Source organism: Mytilus trossulus, chromosome 4 (assembly GCF_036588685.1).
Source record: "Mytilus trossulus isolate FHL-02 chromosome 4, PNRI_Mtr1.1.1.hap1, whole genome shotgun sequence".
Taxonomy (NCBI): domain Eukaryota; kingdom Metazoa; phylum Mollusca; class Bivalvia; order Mytilida; family Mytilidae; genus Mytilus; species Mytilus trossulus.
Genome location: NC_086376.1, coordinates 34,766,911 through 34,789,788, shown reverse-complemented (window position 1 = coordinate 34,789,788; position 22,878 = coordinate 34,766,911). Strand labels below are relative to the sequence as shown.

The 22,878-nt window shown below is 32.1% G+C and overlaps 1 protein-coding gene across 5 annotated transcripts in view; it reads left to right on the top strand.

The window, feature by feature from the left end:
- LOC134715185 (5-hydroxytryptamine receptor 4-like) overlaps positions 1 to 22,878 on the top strand; it is a 68,834-nt gene that overhangs the window by 19,481 nt on the left and 26,475 nt on the right. The window contains exon 1 of one of the 5 annotated variants that reach the window (XM_063577200.1): positions 2,664 to 2,740. The exons of 2 other annotated variants lie outside the window; for them this stretch is intronic. The gene's annotated coding sequence lies outside the window, so the exon portion shown is untranslated. Of the gene's footprint in view, positions 1 to 2,663; positions 2,741 to 13,855; positions 13,935 to 20,062; positions 20,281 to 22,878 lie in introns of those variants that run through there. 2 more of the 5 variants (XM_063577197.1, XM_063577196.1) reach the window with 2 other exon arrangements.

Genomic DNA, 22,878 nt, shown 5'->3' with positions numbered 1-22,878 from the left:
AATTTTAAATCAGAATAAAAGAAAGAAACAACCCGATATTGACATTGGAAAATTACACGATTTTTTGAAAAATTTAAACGCTGCACCGGAAGATGAAAAAAATGTGCAACTTCCAGAGATCGATCCCATGCAATGTGAACATATGAATGAACATATAAATTCGCCTTTTTCAAAAGATGAAATTCTCCAGTCTATTAAAAAACTGAGGAATGACAAAGCTTGTGGTGAAGACGAAATTATAAACGAATACATAAAATCCACATCAAACCAGTTTTTATGCATTTATGAGAAACTTTTTAATATTATATTTGATAAAGGTCTTATTCCACATAGCTGGCTTATAGGTACAATTAAACCAATTTATAAAAACAAAGGAAACTCCAAAGATCCAAAGAATTATAGACCAATTACTATCGTTAGCTGTCTTGGAAAATTATTAATTTACAGCAGTTTTGAATAAAAGACTTAATGATTTTTCAGAAGAGTTTATCTTAATACAAGAAAATCAAAGTGGTTTTCGTCAAAAGTATTCTACTACAGATAATATTTTTACCTTGTATTCTTTTTTTGAATTATTGAAATGTAGGAAAAAGAAATTATATTGTTCCTTTATAGATTTTGAGAAGGCTTTTGACACTGTATGGCGAGATGGTTTGTTTTATAAAATGTTGTTAAATAATATAAATGGTAAGATGTATAAGGTTATATCTAATATGTACTGTAATACTAAATCTCGTATATCATACAATAATTGTAATTCCGAATACTTTGCTTGTGACAATGGCGTACGACAAGGAGAAAACTTATCACCTTTCCTATTTTCTTTATTTTTAAACGATCTAGAAGATTTCTTGGTTAGTAAAAATATTACAGGACTTAAAACCTTATCAGAAGATCTTGAAAGAGAATTAGAAATACATCTAAAACTTTTTATCATATTATACGCAGATGACACGGTGCTGTTGGCCGAAACAGCACAGGATCTGCAGACGCAACTCAATGCCTTTCATGACTATTGTAGGGTTTGGAAACTGAAAGTAAACGTTGACAAAACTAAAACCCTAGTATTTGGTTTGGGACGTTTGCCAAAAAATCTCCAATTTACTTATAATGGCATAAACATTGAGTTAGTAAAGCAGTTCAACTATTTGGGTATTGTGTTTACTAAAACAGGAAACTTTAATATGACTAAAAAATATTTATCCGATAAGGCCTTACAAGCCATGTACGAAGTCCTGAAAATAGGAAGGATGTATCAGCTTTCTGTTAAATGTCAGCTTGACCTTTTTGACAAAATGATCAAGCCCATTCTATTGTATGGGTGCGAAGTATGGGGCTTTGGTAATAATGATATCCTGGAAAAGATTCATTTAAAATTTTGTAAAATTCTTTTAAACTTGAAATCCTCAACGCCAAATTATATGGTTTACGGGGAACTAGGTCGTCATCCGATCGAAATAGATATTAAAGTTCGAACAGTACTATTCTGGGCAAATTTGATATCCGGTAAACAAGCAAAGTTTTCCTTCATATTATATCAACTTTCTCGTCATATGAACGATCACCATAATAACCAGATAAAATGGATCCTGTTTATACAAAAAATATTTCAAGATTGTGGTTTCTCATACATATGGGAGTCACAAAATTTCGTTAATAAAAAATGGTTAAAAACTGTTATAAAGCAGAGATTGCTAGATCAATATATTCAGAACTGGAATTCCCTCATTCAAAATTCACCAAAAGGTATAAACTACAAAATGTTTAAGAAAAACTTGGAATTCGAAGAATATTTTAATATTTTGGACTTCAAAGACGCGATTGTTTTTTGTCGATTTAGAACGACTAATACTAAGCTGCCGATTGAAACAGGAAGATGGCAAAACGTGATCAGAGAAAACCGCTTTTGCAGTCTATGTAACAATCGACAAATAGGTGACGAATATCATTTTATATTTGAATGCAATTTTTTCCATCAAAAACGAAAAGAGTTTTTAACTGCATATTTTACAAAACGGCAAAATACAGTTAAATTCTCTGAACTTATGTCAAGTACAAGAAAACCAGTTCTGAAGAAGCTTTGTTCTTTTATAAAAAATATAAATACTAGTGTTTGTACTCCTGGCTTGTAACTTTTGTAACCTCTCTCGCTTGTTTTGTACATATTGTAAATATATATTGTTGTATTTGTTATCTCTGTACCGATGTAATGCATTGGATTTATGAGAATAAAGATATATATTACGGTTTTTCCGTTTTGAATCGATCCCAGAGATAACATAAATTCTATATCGTTGTCACTATATTTTCAATCTTCTCTTAATGATAAAAGTTATACTCAAATATAAAATGTGTATTCAAAAACTTGAGGTTGCAAGGTTACTAAAGCTTGTTCGCAGGTAAAAAAAAAAAAGAGGTGAACATGCCTAGAGAAGAGAAAATTCAATCCTAATTTTCTTATTTGGAATATTATCTGTTTTGTTAATTTCTTCCATTGAAAAATGAAATCAGAATTACGTGCAACTACTGTGACAGAAATGATTTTTTATTGTATGTGTTGTAATCAGTGTTTTCACCTGTTATATATTGACTTATTGATCTATAAGCTTAATTGATCAAAACATCTTTAAGGATCGTTGTAATGTGACTGAGACAGTTTTCTTTCAGTAATTGTAATTCTAATAACTATGATTGCTGGGTGTCTATGTGTCTTTGATTTATACTGCCGATTCTTTTAAAGGTGAGTTATGATTTTATCTTCAACCTTCTCTCGGAACGGTAATAGGTCACTTTTCAGCACATTACATTTGTTTAATTTCCATTTTAAAAATTAATTTATAGTATGTTGTAGAAGATTTATTGCCTTTAATTGTCGCATGTTCTCTTTATGTTAAAGGTCGATGTAAATTTCCATCATTATTTCTATAGTTCTTTGGCTGTAACCCGGAAAAGTGTGCAATTAGTTTATTAATATTTCATCTAAAACACATTCCGGTATAAGAGTATAAAAAACATAAAAAGGAAGAAACTAATAAAAGTAATTTTGAGTTCTTTATTATTTCTTCTTTTGTTACGTGATCTATGAAAGATAAGATAATAACTAATAACTAATGACTGATACAGATGAATAGTTCGATAATTTTGAGAAAAATAGTATATATGTATCTTTATTCTCGTATCTAGAAGAGTTGTCTCAAAGTAACGACTATAAATACCTGCGAAAGAACGATAAAGGCTTTTACCTTTTCATTGGTCAAACGATAATGCAAATATTCAGTCCAGTAACAGAATTGAAAAGGTCCACACAGAAATATATAAAAAAAAAATCTGAACATCATCAAGTATGTTAGAAAATCATGTAAAGATTTCGTTAAACTTGTCTTTTTTATTTTGATGTTGTTTTGATAACCCAATTTGTTTAAAACTAATGTTATACATTTTTTTTCCTAAAAAGACTTGAATCAATGAACGTCAATTCTTCCATTCAGCCAAGAGTGATAACATTCAACTTATGATGGCAAAAACAACTAAAATAGCAAAGATGTATTTTTATAATAGTTTATTAAAACACGTTTAGAGAAAGTTAAGTTAAGTTTATTTTTGTGGTTTTAAGTTATTTAGTTTTATGACTTGAGACAACTATAAAAATCTTAATAATTAGTTATCACTTCCATGCAAATTGTATAAATCGAGTATCAGCTTTATCTTCGATCAATGAAGAGATTTCTGAGAGATAAGAATCTCAACACGTATTTATTTCTAAAACTAAGAATGTAACTACTTAAGGCAATTTGCTATCTTATCTTTGTTTTAACACTTTTATTTTTCATATTTCAAAATATTATGCAATTGATTTTGCATTTTTTGTGTCTCGAGCGTATATAATACGGATTATTCCATTAACATGTCTCATCTAGATTTAAATGCGTAACGTTATGTGCAAATGGAACTGTATCTATACTATAGAACCTGTATTATTCTGTAATAATGAAATAAGAGAACATTACATTTATTTAAGCTTTTTGATGTGTGCTGAAATATTTTCATCATTGTATAAAATTAACTGGCCAATCTATTCATACTCTTGAAGGGCGAGGTTACAACCTTGAAGTGGGGATGTTGGATATAGGATTATAAAAAGTGGGGTAATGAAATACACGGGAAAACAAAGATTTGGAAAAGGAGCACACCGTGTCACCCCGACCCCTCACGTAGATAAAATAAAATCCAATCTAGAATTTCTGAACATTTTAACAGTGTTGTTCACTTTTTTTCTTCTTTTTTTTTGTTATCTTAACGCGCATTTATTAATGTGAAATGACTTACAACTAGTCCAGTTTTCAGATTGCATAATTATGTTTGATCAGTGATAAATTAATAACTATTTCTTAGTGCTTTCTGTGATTTATCTTGTTTTTAACTTATTAAGTTCTTATTCTTGCATATCTTCTGTGAACCACGTTGACGTAATACTTTTCTAGTTATGACATGTGTTCTTATTGAGTCAGTAAGTGTAATTAACAAAACAGAATCATTTTTGTTTAATTACCTATAATAAACCATACACGTACCGACCCGATTTACTTATTGTCGTCTTGCTTTTTTTATATTTTTTGTCTGAGTATAACAACAGAATGAAGACATTTTGGTGTGTTTGCACCTATGTTTTTAATTATCCAGAATCTGAACATCACTCTGTGAATTGTTTACGTAAGTGGAAAGAGTATACATAGCAAACATTTTTTTTATCAGGTGACATTAGGTTAAATGATATGTAAAAATTGATAGTATAGTAAATATGTTGACTTTCATTGATGTCTTTTTATGATATGTGTCGTTAGGTTGTTGTCTTATTGACGTATAGGACTGGTACATTTTTTATTCATTAAGACCAATACCCAACAAGTCTTCTATAAAGCTCTATTTGGGCATTATGCTTAAAATATTTAGCCATATCTTATTTAGCTCACCTCCTATTACTGTTTATCTAAAGGTTTATAGTAATAGGGATAAGTGGGATATAAGTCAACGAAACAGAATATGGTTGTCTTTTATCATTGTTCTAATACAAATATGTAATTGCTTTCCATTGATTCTTATTGATTTCGGAGGTGTATGACCCTGGACGACAGACTCACAGCTTTTGTCATCAATCTAAATTCGTCCACTTGTGTCTATTTCTAGAAACATTCTTAAAAACTGAAATAGAAATTTTGATGCTTTTGTATTTTTAATTCCAAACCAACTTTGCCATGTCTGATACTTTGTTATATTTCTTTGTTTTCTTTATAAACTGACCATACATATACTCTCATGTAATATATTTGTAATGTGAAATGCACTTATATTGAATTATATAACACATTCTGTATCGTACATGTCCCATGTCAGAAACCTTGAATTCAGTAGTTTTTGTTTTGTTGCTTTTTATCATTTTTGTCGAGCCTTCGACTTTTGTCGAAAAAGCGAGACTAAGCGATCCTACATTCCGTCGTCGTCATCGGCGGCGGCGGCGTCCACAAATATTCACTCTGTGGTTAAAGTTTTTGAAATTTTAATAAATTTCTTAAACTATACTGGATTACTTCCAAAAGTGGACAGAAGCTTGTTTATGATCATAAGATAGTATCCAGAAGTAAATTTTGTAAAAAAAAAAAATCCATTTTTTTCTGTATTTTACTTATAAATGGACTTGTTTTTCTTCACTTTGTGGTTCATGTCTTTAAAATTTTAATAACTTTCTTAGACTTTCCTGGGTTTGTACCAAACTTGGACAGAAGCTTGTTTATGATTAAAAGATAATATACAGAAGTAAATTTTGTAAACAGATAAATCCATTTTTTCCGTATTTAACTTTTAAATGGACTTAGATTTTCTGCCAGGAAACAACACATTCACTCTGTGGTTAAATTTTAAAAACTTTCTTATGCTACTTTTAATTTGTACCAAACTTAGACAGAAGCTTGTTTATGATCATAAGCTAGTTTTAAGAAGGAAATTTTGTTAATATTTTGTACCTGTGTATCTATATTTTATACTTATAAATGGACTTATTTTTTCTTCCAGTACACATTTAACATTACAACAGTCTGCAGTTAAAGTTTTTAAACATTTATTAGATTCATAAACTATCCTGGATTTTTACCAAACTTGGACAGAAACTTCTTACAATCAAAGTATAGTATCAAGAGGAATATTTTTATTGATTTTTTTCCTCATTTTGTTGAGCCTGAGATTTTCAGCAAAAGTAGGCGAGACACTGGGTTCCGCGGAACCCTTACACATTTTTTTTTTGTTTTGTTTAGGTTTTTTTATGTTTCATATTAATCGTGTCCTAGGTTTTCTCGTTTGAATGGTTTAACATGTTTCCTTTTGGGTCTTGTAAAGGTTTAGAATGGGATGTGGCTGTTGTTGTTGTTTCAGGCCGTGCAGTGACCTATAGTTGCTACCCTTCTACGTCATTTAGTCTCTAACGGAGAGTTGTCTCATTGGCAATCATACCTACTCTTCCTATTTTTAAATTATAAGCTAGTCTGGATTAATCTAAAGAGACTGGCAGTTCGTTACTGATTAGCTTTTCTTTGTTTAAACAGACAAAACACGCACTATGAATTGCGTGACCGTACTTAAAATCATTATGTTAACTTAAGAAGAGTTCCATTAATTGAATAATAGATGTTTTTAACAATCCTTTTTGGAATCCATGGTTTGAATATACAACGTAACTGCATGTGACGCATGCTGAACTTTATGATGGTTACTCTTCCAAATTCGGCTTAGTATTAAATCTAATTATTTGTTCTGTCGTATTAGATTGTCCAAATTGTAAACGATAACATTGGAAGTTTAGTGCTTCGGATATGCTTTGGAATTTCAGAGTTATATAACAACAAGCAAGTAAAAGATAAGCATAATTTATTTACTTTTTAATGTTATTTTGTTTCTTGCTTATAAATAAGTTATAGTTCATTGGAAGCATCGAATCGACCTATACGGAAACCGATGTAAAAATATAGTTGCTTCAACAATTAGTGCTTCAATCCGAAGTCACGTGTTATGGAGAGAACATGTGTTGGTCACTCTAATTTTAAGTTAGTTTTACCAACATATCAAACAAGATTGTGTCCATAGTACATGTACACAGCTGCCCAACTCTCATTATCATTTTCTATGTACAGTGGACCATGAAATTGAGGTCAAAACTCTTTATTTGGCATTTAAATTAGAAATATCATGTCATAGGAAAGATGTGTACTTAGTTTCAAGTTGATTGGATTTCAACTTCGTTAAAAATACCTTAACCAAAAACTTTAACCTGAAGCAGGACAGACGTACAAAATGACGAACGAACGAACACAAGGACAAAAAAAAACGTAATGCCCCTATACATGTAGGTGGGTCATAAAAATAAGATGTCATGTAAAGTCCACAAATATATAGAGATTCAATGTCCTGTATCTTATCAATATTTGCGAATATTGTTAATCTCTAGTGCTGAAATTTTTTTTGAATTGTTCTTAGACTGTATATTAGAATGGTTAAAGTTAAATAGGCACCGGTATTGCCCACTTATAAAACAAAATGAAATTTCCGTGCAATAATTGTTTGGCATAAAGGAAGGAAACAAAATTAAGTTGATATCTTGTTAGTTGATTTTTAAATTCCAAACCAAATTGATTCAATTGTATTTTTTATAGAACTTTATGAAATTATTAGATCTTTGATTAAGAATTGATGTGTACTTTTGACTGTCTTTTAGGGAAACAATATATTATAAGAATAAGAATATTTATTATTCCAATCAAGAGCCCTTGATGGGCAGCATAAAATGTACACATAAAACATAAAAATTATATGATTGCCAATGAGACGACTATTACCCGTAGAACGCAAGCGACTAAACGTTAACAAACGGCCTTCAACAATGAACACCGCACACACTATATTGTTTAAGCTAGAAATGAACCATACAAAACACAATGTTAATTCAATTTTAACGAGAATTGTATGCACAAAACAATACGACAAAAACAAATATGATAGACAATCACAAACAACCTTCGAATTGCACCCCCATGACTTTGAACAGAAAAAAATAGTATGTGGTGGGGTTAAGCATGTCTTCGTGTTTTCAACTTTGGTTAACTTATGACACGGTTCTATAAGACTAGATTGAAACAAGGGGTCATACACATGTACCTTCATAATAGTCAACTTTGAAGTTTTTTCACAATCTTCCTAGAACATTTTTCTTAATTTTGAATGCCACTCTTACGTGGTGCTGTCGTTTATTAATCGTCATCCCGCGTTGTTGGCTTGGGTTTTGGTCTCTTATTAAAAAAATCCAATCAAAGGAAATTAAATATCAGAGGTATTCTTAAACAAAAACATGTTACAAAATGTAGCTTTTGATATTCAATCAATGGCAAAGTATACTTGCAAACCTACGGGTGCGGTAATTCTCGCTACATTGAAGACCCATTGGTGGCCTTCGCCCGGCTGTTGTCTGCTCTATGGTCAGGTTGTTGTCGCTTTGACACATTCCCCATTTCCTTACTCAATTTTATTGATTAAACCTGTTACCAAGTTTTTCCTATCATACTTTAAGTTGTAATTGTGTTTCTCCTTATTTCTAGATCGATTAACTATTGAGAAAAGTAACTATTTATGGTAAATATACATATAATGAATGCACAGATCATTGTGTTTGAAATCATGTAGGTTTTTGTTATTCTAGAAGATCCAAGATTAACACGCATTTGAAAAGACTTATAAATTTAAAATAGTTTTGAAAAAAATTCATGATAATGGCAAAGATAAGTGTCGGATAGGTTACGTTTGGCTGATAACGTCATCAAGATTATTCTATACATCAAAATAATGAGGGGGAGGTTTTGATTTAAATGTTACTACTTGACATTTTTATAGCTGTTTTTTTTTTTTTTTTTTTTTTTATCTAAATCTATTTTTCTACAAAATAGTTATCTAAAACAAGCAGAAAGATCTGAATGGACATTGACACGATAAGTGTTCTGTTCTCGTGTTTTCAGTCATTTCATTACTTGCTGTTTTATCATAATTCACTTTCAATAACGTCATTTTTGTCCGGATATGAATTCCTACACAAAAATCAAGTTAGCATGAAAAAGTATAACTAGACCGTTGGCATACAAATTTCTCACCAGGAAAGTTCATTAATTAAGGCTTTATGTAATTGCATATCAAACCTAGTTGCATCAAGCCATTAGCCACGGGTAATATAAGTCTAATGCATTTTAGTTTAACAATTAAAAAAATGGCAGATTCTTGTCTTTTTCATGTATTGAAACATGACCAGGATGTAGGCTAATTATCTCAGACGAAATGGTTTTCGAGTGATGTTAAGTTTCCTATAGGAATGACATAACATGTGTTTTCGTCCCTTTCATAGTTTGTCTTCATTATCTACCTGCATGCGTTGGCAAGGTATTCAAGTTAAAAGATGAACACGTGTTATTGGTAAAATGATAAAATGATTGTTACTTGTTTCACTCAAATGCACTTTCTTTATATCTACGAATTTCTTTGCATTTGAAAGTCAATGGTCTGTTGTCAGACTGACGTTTTGAAAAGAAACAAGGAACCATTCGTGACAAGCTTGAACTCTCTTAAACAGAATTCCGAAATAAAAATATCAATCTAAGTCTTTAAATGTGAAAAACTTCCCACTAATGCTGGATTGTGGATACATACATGCTTATATTTTTGAATATATTTGTCTTAAATATATTGATTTTTATTTTTAATATCCGTTTTTATTAAGTTTTATTAACTTGTTTAAGTGTTATATTGTTTTGGGGTTAATTTTCTACAAACTCAATTACATTTTAATGTATAATATCTGAATTGCTGTCAGCTGTTTGTGTTAGCCTTGAAGTTCAGAACTGTCCCAGTAATTTTTATTTTTTTTATTTGTTTAATTGAATCTATGAACTCTGATTTGATATCATTCATGTATTTTAGCCGTGTTTAAGTTCTGAATTTCCGTCAGTTTTTTAGATTTGTGTTAGCGCTATAAGTTCTAAATTGCGCTGATGTGCCGTCATTTATTTTTTCATTAGACATATTTAGTATTAAGTGCTTCAGATATATGTGTTGGCCCTATAAGTTCTGAATTGCCACCAGTTATTTGTGTAAGCCTATTAAGTTTTAAATTTACGTTGGTTGTTTGTACAAAACTTGTAGGTCTTAAAGTGCCTCCAGTTATTTTTGTTATCCCTCCCACTTATTTTAGCCCTGTCATGTCAGAATTGACGTTAGTTATTTGTATTTTCCCTATTCGTTTAAAGTTGCCGTATGTTATCTATAGTCTCTTTATTTACATTCTTTAAACTTTGATATCATTTCTACGGATTTGGTTTAATTTTCCATGAGTTTGCACTGATGTAAGTTCTGAGCTTAATATATTCTGCTAAACAAATACAGTCATGTATTGTTTGTGTTTTATATGCAATGAGACAAAGGTAGATTCTGGATACTAGTTTATTTATGTAGTTTCCAAATATAGCTCGTGTAGAACTTTTTCCATCCAGACTCTGTGATTACAACAAATGATTTAAAACCTGCTCTTATTAGCTATAGTATAGCATTAACTTTTCATTACTCCCGTATTATCTGACATTTCAACATATATCACTCTAGAAAACCGTAACAGGAGTATATGTGTATAGTTCAAATTTCACTAAATTAAAAGAAATAAAATATAATAGAGGCATTTAATGATAAAATAAAGATTCAAACCTGCCTTCGTTGCCCTTTTCATTGCCTGTGCATCTAATATTCGATATAAAATTCAATAAAGAAAACTTCCTTACATCAACAAAGTTGACATTTTCTGTGGTTCATAATAATAGAACATACTTTACATGTCATGCACTTCCTGATTATAGAGATATCGATATTCATGTCAAATCTGAAATTTAATCATCACCATTGATCAATTATAATTACATAAAATTAAAAAAATCGCCTTACTATAATACTTCGTCTATTAAAAGCTCTTATAAAACGTAACTTTTTAATCTAATTTACAAACTTTCAACATCAATCTAATGAAACCAAACAACCAATCGACAGTGTACACATAGACTAAATTGATGTTGTACTTGATTGGTTTATGAAAGTGTAAAAAAGGCCAAAATTGATATACCACGTGACAACAAAGCGAAGTCTATTACGCAACTTTACGAGAAAAAAGTCCACGATCTAACTGGAACAGTGAAACATTAAGGGCTAAAACGGGTGTTGTGGGCTTACATTCCTGTTAGCCTGTTTTGTCAATAATGTTTGTGCGTAAGTTTCACAGTAAACTGACCATGCCGACGTGTATGGTTATTCTCATTGGTACGAAAGTCTCACAGGAAACTGTCGTGTGAGACTCATTCCTGTTGGAACGATAGTATCACAGGGAACTAGTGTGTGAGGTCATTACTGTTGGTACGAAAGTCTCACAGGAAAGTAGCGTGTCAGGTCATTACTGTTTGTACGAAAGTCTCACAGGAAACTGACGTGTGAGGTCATTACTGTTGGTACGAAAGTCTCACAGGAAACTGACGTGTGAGGTCATTACTGTTGGCACAAAAGTCTCACAGGAAACTAGCATGTGAGGTCACTACTGTTGGTACGAAAGTCTCACAGGAAATTAGCGTGTGAGGTCATTACTGTTGGTACGAATGTCTCACCGGAAACTGACGTGTGAGGTCATTACTGTTGGTACGAAAATTTCACAGGAAACTGTCGTGTGATGTCATTACTGTTGGTACGAAAGTCTCACAGGAAAGTAACGTGTGAGGTCAATATTGTAAGTACGAAAATCTCACATGAAACTAGTGTGTGAGGTCATTACTGTTGGTACGAAAGTCTCACAGGAAAGTAGCGTGTCAGGTCATTACTGTTGGTACGAAAGTCTCACAGGAAACTGACGTGTGAGGTCATTACTGTTGGTACGAAAGTCTCACAGGAAACTGACGTGAGAGGTCATTACTGTTGGCACAAAAGTCTCACAGAAAAATAGCATGTGAGGTCACTACTGTTGGTACAATATTCTCACAGGAAACTATCGTGTGAGGTCATTACTGTTGGCACAAAAGTCTCACAGGAAACTAGCATGTGAGGTCACTACTGTTGGTACGAAAGTCTCACAGGAAATTAGCGTGTGAGGTCATTACTGTTGGTACGAATGTCTCACCGGAAACTGACGTGTGAGGTCATTACTGTTGGTACGAAAATTTCACAGAAAACTGTCGTGTGATGTCATTACTGTTGGTACGAAAGTCTCACAGGAAAGTAACGTGTGAGGTCAATATTGTAAGTACGAAAATCTCACATGAAACTAGCGTGTGAGGTCATTACTGCTGGTAAGAAAGTCTCACAGGAAACAAGCGTGTTGGATCATTAATATTGACACAGAAATCTCACAGAATACTTGCGTGTAAGGTCCTTAGTATTGGTACGAAAGTCTCACAGAGAACTAGCTTGTGATATCATTATTGTTAGTATGAAAGTCTCACAGGAAAGTAGAGTTTGATGTCATTACTTAAGTCTCACAGAAATTTAGCGTGTGAGGTCATTACTGTTGGTACGAAAGTCTCACTGAAAATTAGCGTGTTTGGTCATTACTATTTGTTCGAAAGTCTCACAGAAAATTAGCGTGTCATTACTGTTTATACGACAGTCTCACTGGAAACTAGCGGTGAGGTCACTACTGTTGGTACGAAAGTATCAGAGGAAATAAGGATGTATGGTCATTGCTGTTGGTTCGAAAGTCTCACATGGAATAAGCTTGTTTGGTCATTACTATTTGTTCGAAAGTCTCACAGAAAATTACCGTGGGAGGTCATTACTGTTGGTACGAAATTCTCACACAAAACTAGCGGCTGAGGTCATTACTTTTGATACGACAGTCTCACAGGTAACTAGCTAGCGTGTGAAGTCATTACTGTTGATACGACAGTCTCATCAAATCAGTTTTGAAATAAAGTGTTCATTTACTCTAACATATTCTGAGTTTTATTTTTTTTATGTTTACTAGTAACAGATGTCTTCTTGTGAAGTTGATAAGTAGTATAGTAGTTACTTCATTATTTTTTGTCAGCAATTTTAACTGCATTACTTTGATTATGTGCGTAGAAGTTTCTTAAGTGGCCTTTAAATAACCTTTTAGACATCTTCATATAATTATAGAGTATATAAGAAAAGAAAATGTTCCCGTTTTACTACAGGTCAATACGAATACACAAATGTATGTGTCTAAGAAAACAATGCATCATTGTTTATAGTATAGACGATTTATTAACACTTCTGAATTCTCTGTGTCAATAATGATTACCGTGATGAAGCACTGTAATGTCAGAGATCAGGTTCGTTATTGTATTAACAGGGTGATAATATCCCACTGATTTACAACAATCTACCATTACGTACTAGGTATAGCTGTCCTGATGTGTCTCCGCATCATTGGTTCACGTGCTGGCTTATCCTTAATGAACACAGGAGTTTTCTGATCAGGTTGTTTCGTAGCATTTGTAATGAAAAAAGCCAACCCTAGAAAAGTTACGTTGATTGTAATACGGTCAAAGACCGTTGTGCTCAACTAATTGAATTATAAATAAATATATGTACTGTATATACTTGTCTTTGCATATTATATTTATCCATTTTATCTTGTTATTGATATATCCCGGTTTATTTTTTTTTCTCTCATGTTTGTTGTATTTAAAGTTGTTGTTTCTTAATTTTTGTATTTCTAATCAAATTACGTCCGACTTACAAGGTGTATATAAGATTGTTTACGATCCTTCGTTACTCCATTTTTTAAACAGTTTGGTTATAGATAACTTGTAAACAATCTGTGAGGTCACAAAAATATCTTTTGGATAGGACCGGTATTCTTTTTCGTGAGTACACTTTTAAGACTACTATATTTAAGAATGAAATTTGAGAGGGTGATGATTTTAGTTCATACTTCATTTTTTTGTCGAGCCTGCAACTTTTGTTGCAGAAAGCTCGACTTAGGGATAGTGATCCGGCGGCGGCGTTAGCTCACTTCTTAAAAGCTTTATTTTTTAGAAGGTAGAAGACTTGGATGCTTTATACTTTGTATATAGATGCCTTATGTTACGAACTTTCCGTCAGTCACATGTCCAATGTCCTTGACCTCATTTTCATGGTTCAGTGGCTACTTGAAAAAAAAAGTTAAGATTTTTTGTAAAGTTGAATTCTCTCTTATTATAAGTAATTGGATAACTATATTTGGTATGTGCGTACTTTGCAAGGTCCTCATGCCCGTCAGACAGTTTTCATGGATCAGTGAACAAGGTTAAGTTTTGGTGGTCAAGTCCATATCTCAGATACTATAAGTAATAGGTCTAGTATATTCAGTGTATGGAATGATTGTTAGGTGAACATGTCTTGCTGACAGGTGTCATCTGACCTTGACCTCATTTTCATGGTTCAGTGGTCAAAGTTAAGTTTTTTGAGTTTTGGTCTATTTTTCTAATACTTTATGCATAAGGTCAACTATATTTGGTGTATGGAAATATTTTATGATCTATAAATGTCTGTTACGCAGGTTTTATTTGACCTTGACCTCATTTTCACGGCTTATTGCTCAGTGTTAAGTGTTTGTGTTTTGGTCTGTTTTTCCTAATTTATAAGCAATAAATCAACTATATTTGTTGTATTGAAGAATTGTTAGCTGTATATGTCAGCCTGGCATGGTTCATCTGACCTTGACCTCATTTTCATGGTTCATTGATCAATGTTTCGTTTTCTTGGTTAATGTTGAGTTTATGTGACAGTTGTAATAAAGCTTTATATTTGGTCTATCAACATAATGTCTATGATTATTAAAGAAGGCGAGACATTTTAGCGTGTGCACTCTTGTCTTTTGGTTACAATGATTTTGATGTGACGTGTTTTGCTTATTATGGCACCCTAAACGGAGTTTGGGTGACATATTGTTATTCTACGTTTCTTTTTGTTTTTTTTATTATTTTTCTTCCACACATTTTTGTCCAGTCTGGAACTCTCATATGAATGGCCACAAGAAGATGGAACTATACCATATTGTTAACCACCAAATGAAGATTTGCTTTTTGGGGGTGGCACTTTCAAGATGGCTGCCGTTACCATGGAAACGGAACAAATGTGAAAAAATCCAGTTTTTTATTTTGGTGAACTTTTTGGATACTATTTAACTCAGAATCATTATATTTTAATACAATGTAGGTGCCCACTATATACAGGTGTTGGATGATTTTGGCACTCATTGGAACTACTATGTTGCCATGGAAACTACTCCAAAAAATTCAAAAATCTCAAAATGTTCCAAACTTCAGGAAACTTCACAGTAACGATGAGCAACATTGGAAGATGTGGAATTTGGCGTTGGAATTTCCAAAATCGCTGTTGTTACCATGGAAACAATGCAAAAAGGTCAAAACTTTGAATTTTCACAGAACATTCTAGAACATCAATGTTTAATTTATTCTAGAGACATTAAATGGTATATGATTGTGGAGGGAAAAAATTGCAGCAGGGGTTTGACTTTGGAATATTCAAAATGGCCACCGTTACCATGGAAACAGAAAAAATACAAAAAACTTCAAAATGCTTCAAATTTATTGAAACTTATAACAAATGTTGCTCAGCTAATGTAGACTTGACTTTTGAGTTTAGAATTTCCAAAATGGCCGCCGTTACCATGGCTACAGCTCACCTGGCAATAGGGGAAGGGTGCCATCCGCTATTTCTTGCAATCGCAAATCTAGTTAAGAGTATATTTTTTGACACATTTTATTTTTTTTGAGTTGTCAGCTTGTAATAAAATGGAAAAAAAAACTGTATTTATTACGGAAAATGATGTTCTTTAACGATTTACAATGTAAAACATAAATAAACCTCCCTGAACGATAATCAAAAACAGTTGTACTTTCAACAACAAGAAAACTGAAACATCTATATCATTAGCGTCAGTTCTGTAACGTGAAGCATCGTTAGAAATGACCGACTGGAGTATTGGGTGTTGAGACTTCTAACACTCTGCTCTCTATAGACATTTATAATGAACAACTTCTGTCTCTAGTCAATGCTAGTACGGTGCAATATGAACATCAACTTAAAATTGAAACAGACGACACATTGCTCTGATTGTTTTGATAAAGTGGGCTTTTTTATTGATTGTAGGAATGGCCGATGGAATCTGTAAACTAGAGAAAATTTTCCATTGAGACATAATAACAATGATCCTATCATTATCATTATAATTAATTTGTATCCAACATAAAACAGCTCGATACAAATTTGTTAAATAATACTTAATTTATATTCAATTTCCCTCCACTGACAGTGTTCTTTATAATTTCGTGTCAACATGGCATTTCTTTCATGTTTAATTTAATATGATTGTTAACTTCTCAATTGATTATTCCCGCATGTCTGTTTTGAATCAAATACAGAAATGTTTAGTTTTTGGTTTAGAATCGTATCTGATCAAAACTATTCCAGAAACACAAATCTCGTACACATTATACAACTAGTATTATTATCACAAGTCTGAAAGACGGGATGAAATGCATGCGCCATTGTCTCTGTAAATACGGATTGCGTTTACATGACAACCATTTAGTTCCGTTAAATTGCTGATAGACTGTCCCCAAGTAACACGACGGGTGCCACATGTGGAGCAGGATTTGCTTACCCTTCCGGAGCACCTGCGAACACCACTAGTTTTTGGTGGGGTTCTTGTTGTTTATTCTTTAGTTTTCTATGTTGTATCCTGTGTATTATCGTTTGTCTGTTTGTTATTTTCATTTTTAGCCATGGCGTTGTCAGTCAAGTTATTTTCGATTTATGAGTTTGACTGTCCCTCTGATATCTTTCGTCCATCTTTTATCTACTCAGTTATCAGTTTAGGAATTATGAAAAAGTTACACTTATACACAGACAAGAATTATGTTTAAGTTTAAAATCAAAAGCTCGTTGCAAAAAACACACCAAATAACTGTATTTATTATGGATTTGGTCTTGATCTGAACAAAACCTTAGGTAGTCTTGGGTTTACAAATATAATACATCCTGGATTGTTTATATCCGTGATAAAAAAAAAAAACAATGCCAATGAAACCCTTGTCTTTGCTGGATATTGAACTACACAGTCACGTCTAATAAAAAAGTGTAAACTAGCTTGAAACAAACATTTAAGGGTTCTTATGCGCCTGTTGCAAGACGAGTTATTGTTCCAGTCTTGCACGTCCTTCGTTCCCAGTTCAAGTTAAAATGATTGTCCTTCATCCTGGTTCTCAAACTCTGTAAAACTTATTTAATGAATTATTGTTAATTTGGTAGTACTGAATATGCATGAAATATCTGTCACTGGACGTTAACCCGATTCATTCGAGTTAGTCAATCAATGAAAACTGTATTGAATTAGACCTTTTTACGTTTGTAAATGCAGAAAAATTTTGTACGGTTGGTTAGTGTCCTTGAAACACCAACTCCCAAACTGTTGAGCGGTCATTGAACCACGTTGATGTATGACTTCTAAGTTTTATAATCGTTCGATCTAGGGAGCATTGTGACTAATTGACTGTCATTTTTTTTGTGCACTTAAAGTTCAAAAACTGTCAACTGTCAAAGATCTTTACGTAAAATGTATGCCTCTTCGGTCCAATTAAAAAACGAAAAAAAACTTCCTTATCCATTTCGTGAGATGAGATGTTAGAATAGTATCAGTAAAATAACTTAAGACTAATTACAGGGGTTTCCTTTTTAAGATATAACTGTCTTGAATTTCTTGACTTCCATTCAATTTATATTCCCTAATGAATCTTTCAAAGAACTTGCAATTTTCTTTGACTACTAAGTGGTTGTTCCTTTTATTACTTGTATCAAAGGTATACATGCATTTTAATTGCCCTTTTAAAATCAGTCGTTGCTTTTATAATTTATATGGTTGCTTTAAAATTCAGCAAAAAAAAATCTGCCTCAATGAAATGATGCAATGTCACACCAACATTAAGTCACATCATTTAAATTTGGTCAAATGCCTTTCATTGGAAATTAAGGATGATTTTCGTGTAATTCTATAGTTTTCGCTGATTGATCGAGCTATAAACTGTTATTTCTTTTGACTTTATCGTCCAGAACCGATCAGATATCAAATAGTCAATTTCATGGAAGACTTTAGACACAAATCTGTCCGATGTTCGTTGAACTGACTGATTACGTGTTATAATAGTCCTATATTATTCTGCTACTTTTTCATCTCTATTTTTTTTATTACCTAATGGTATTTCATTTTTTCGGTTAATTATTTTGTAGATATCACTTTGAAGTACTTTTAAATACCTTTCCTTTCTGAAGAATACGACATAATATTATTGTAGGATGCGAACTACTTAAACGAAAACAATAGTTATATACTTTCTGATTTATTAGATATTTTTGGCTTTCCAAACTGTTAATAGTGAAATAAAATTTCTTACATTGACTCGAAAGATGAAATATTGTTTTTTCGATTCACATTTAGTTATAATAGGGACTCTGAAGCTGTCTATACGATACGTGTTTTATAATTGCTGAAGGAGACATATAACAAAACTATAGTTTAAATTCACATAAAAGTGCACCCTAAATTTAACAGCATAACGTCCAGCAGACAATAGTTCAGTCACGTTTCAGCAAAATGCATTGTCTGTGTATGTAAAGGTAATATCTTTGGCTTTTTAGCTGAACCGCGAAGTCAATATATAGGAAGGAGTCTGTTACTACAGAAACTCAAACTAGTCTACTTACTATTAAGGGAGGGTAGTAAACATAACCTAATAATAACTTCACGGTTCAGCTAGTAAGCAAACTAGCCAAATAGTTTACCTGTACCTACACAGGTAATTCATTTTGCTGTAACGTGACTGAACTGTTGCCTGCTGGACGTTTTGCTATTTAATGTATGATGCACTTTTATCAGAACTGTATTCTGAATTATTATGAAATGATATTTTATTCATTTAAACTATTTTCAAAGTACAACAATGTAAAACAACAAATTTCATTTTACGATTATATTAGAAATGATTAATTTGTTTACTTTCAACTATAATACGATAAATAAAAATCTTATTTATTAAAAACAAATATGACACATTCGTGTCTATAAATTGTTTACCTTTTTATAGTGGTCATGTAAAATGTACATTTTACCTTGACCTCTGTACATTGCAATGTATAATCTAAAGGTTTCTGTCCTTGTACTGTGCATCAATGTCTAAAGGGCATTTGTTTGGATATGATAAATTAGATACTGTTATAACCTGTATTCGTTATAGTAAAGATTTGTTTTCCATTTACTTGAGAGAAATGTGTTCCTTCCTTCTTATATGGTATATGAATTTGATATATATTTAAGATTGAGTTTCACAAGGTTTGGTGTATGTTGTTTATTTTTTATTAAGTTGTTGCCAGTTGTTGGTGCATTTACAATTATTAAACTCTTACGGAGTCTTGAAATCAAAATTTAACAAAGGTGTCTTGTAATGCCCTGGTTTCAGAGGGGCTTAAAATTGCTGATAAAGTCTCACGATTCATTCTTGGTCATTTTTTTATAATATCTTAAATGAATATTACGTTCCCTTTGTATGAAAATTGATAGATTTCGGTGCAGTAGTATACAATATTGTGATACAGTATTGGAAGAAAACATAAAACTGTGATGTCAGTCTGTTTTTTTTAACCAGTTTATATTGAATTGAACAATATATAAAAGTAAAGGTATATTCTACTATCTGCAAGTATATCTTACAGATCAGTGGTGAAGAAAATAAGTAGTAATGATTTTTTTCCATTGATCAAAGTCATAAAACTAAAGTCATATTTATAATTTATGTATAACTAAAGAATGAGTATGCATGAATAACTTCTTACCTACACTTAATAAACTGTGCTTATTACTTATTTATTAAAACCTATAATTGGAGATCCTTGGTTTTTATCTACCGAGCGATATCGTTATAACAGTGTCACTTGGTGTTGAAATAGTGTAGTTATTTCACCAGGAAGCTTAAAGACAGTTGCTTCTTTTTTAATTTCCTCTCAAAGTGTTGTATGTCTTCCTGGATGAGACTTTATTTATTACATTTATGGTTATATTAGTAAAAGATAATAGGGACATTGCAATGACTTGACATGGTGTCCGTGTTCTCATTATATTATATTAGGAATAATTTGGAATATTGGAAGTTTCAGGTAAGGCAATATATTTCAATCATATTTGTCGACAATTGGTCATGGGGACTTGACATGAGAAAGTGGGGTAGTATTTTGACAAGTGACTCACGATATGATAGAATATGGAGCATAAAATAGATTAGAATCTATAAACGTGAAGAAAGATTTGTTTCAATCGATCTACTTCTTCGGATTTTTTTTAACAACAACAATTTCTTTTTCTACTATCTAGTTGTTACTAACTGTCTTATACAGTACAGAAATCCTTCACATGTTCATCTTTTTGATATTATAGTGAACGTTAGAATATACGAAGTGGTTCAATAAAATAGAAGTGGCACTCCTCATGTTGCTTGTGGCATGTAAAAGATAATAAAAGTATACGGCAACAATATTTCTGCATCAGCTGCGTATTTCGAAAATAATCTCTACAATCACCAGATACATGTACCACCTAGGTTAGTTATCCTATTCAATAGCTTCAATGCTGCCCGAGGTCAAAATAGAAAACAAACGTTGAAAGGCAGATATAGCCAGCAAAAAAAAGACCAACATATAGCTGAGCCCGAACAAGGACCAGAACTACACATATGAGAGATACTTTCATTAGTTTGAAACGATTTCCTAAGAAAATATGACTACGATAGGTAGCGCATATCCTTGATGTATCTGTAACGCAACAATGTCCTGTAGAGTAATTGGTTTTGTATATGCAACAGACTTTAGACAATACGTGTTGAGAGGGTAACATACGTTAGACAATGTGTGTTGCCAGGGATAACGTTTCCTGCTATACATTGTACTCATTAACCACCGTCATTCCCAAAAATAATTAATGCATGTTTTATATATAATAGTGCAAACTTGTGATCTAAAACAAAGTTGATGTGTACTTTTAGAAAGGAAAAGTTCTTTTTTTGGTAGAATGTATTTGGCTGTAGACGTTAAGCTTTTAATGGTGTTCGTTGACAAAGTTGACAAATTGTGTAGGCAACGTTGGTCTTAGACGGGTAATTGGCTGTCCGGTGTAGAAGCTCTAACCATTTTTTATCTGTTTTGTTTCCCGAAGCGTAACATGTAAATGGAAATCATAGACACTTTTTAACGATTGCGTTGATTTAATGAGCGTTTATTAAAGATGAAAAACAAATGTAAATATACAGTAACTTGTGCGTTCACCAAAATTTTGAATATCTTAAAATGATCTCCTGATATTAGCTATATTTGTCTGATAAAATCTCAAATTTATTAAACACGTGTTTCTTCGTTTAAAACAAAAACAAACACCTAATTAAATTAAAGAAGTATTCTAATTTATATAACAGGAGAATGAAGTTTGTTGATGATAACCTTATCCTACTACCACACACGAGATATAACGCTTGATAATTGAAATTTATTTAAAACAGGTGTAAGTGGTAATTTCTTTCAAACAAGGCGTTAACGCGTGAAGTACTTCCTATATACATAGATATTTTCCCGTTTGTACTATATAAGTTATGTGAGAAAAGCTGCATATGAATAAGGCCTACTCAAGTTAAATGCTAGTTAATTGATGTTTTATGTCTATCGCGTAGAGTTACCAGTTTATATTTAATACTAAAGAAAATATCCGTGTTTAGTTTATAAAATATTTAAATAAATACTCAATACATTTGCTTGAATACAACATGTCTTCATAAATTCATTCGACAAGCCACTTCACATCTTTATGTTGAATTCATACATTTCAGTATTAGGACATAGTAGTCAACATTTTTACCATAAGTTAAAGCCGCATTAATGTATTCTCGAATGTATTGCGTGATGACTAGGAATTTCGCTCTTCATTAAAAATCCTCCCGTTATATTTTTTGCGCGGGCTATTTTTACTATGAGGTATAAATTGATCTATACGTGTCAAGCTTCTTGCTTATTAACTTTTGATATTTGTAATTCTACCATTCGATCGCATCAAACTCCACTGATTTTATGTAATATTAATCTTTTTTTCTACATTTACTAACACTTAATTCTGTTTGAAGTAAGCTAAGCAGTAATTTTTCACTAAGTCGTTTTAAATTGTCATCTTCAAACTACAAATGAGTTTCCTGATCAGCATTGTCAAGTTTTAAATTATATGTTATTTACATGCAAAAAAATGATGAATATTCGTCCTAATCACATCAGTCTTAATGCTAACATGCCACTGGATGCCGTATTAAACAATAGGGACATTAGACCTTTTGTCCCCCTCGATTGAGTCGATTCCTGTGGCAAGAACAAACCATCGTACACTCTACAAACAAGGTCCCATCATTGTGAATACTAGTTTCATGATTTTTCATTCAAGTTTTACATTTTCTTATTTTTATCTTGTCTATCAAAAACTATTTTCATATATATACACGATTTGTAATCAGCAAGTAATCATATGAATGTGTAATCTTGAAGTAATCTAAAAGTAATCTTGATTACACCGGTTTTTTGCAATGTAATCGATTACATTACGATTACTTGTAATCAGAAATGGCATGATTACTGATTACATAGGATTACACTGCAAAATATAATCGATTACAGCTGATTACGATTACTGATTACGATTACCCCATGCCTGCTCGATTCCTGTGGCAA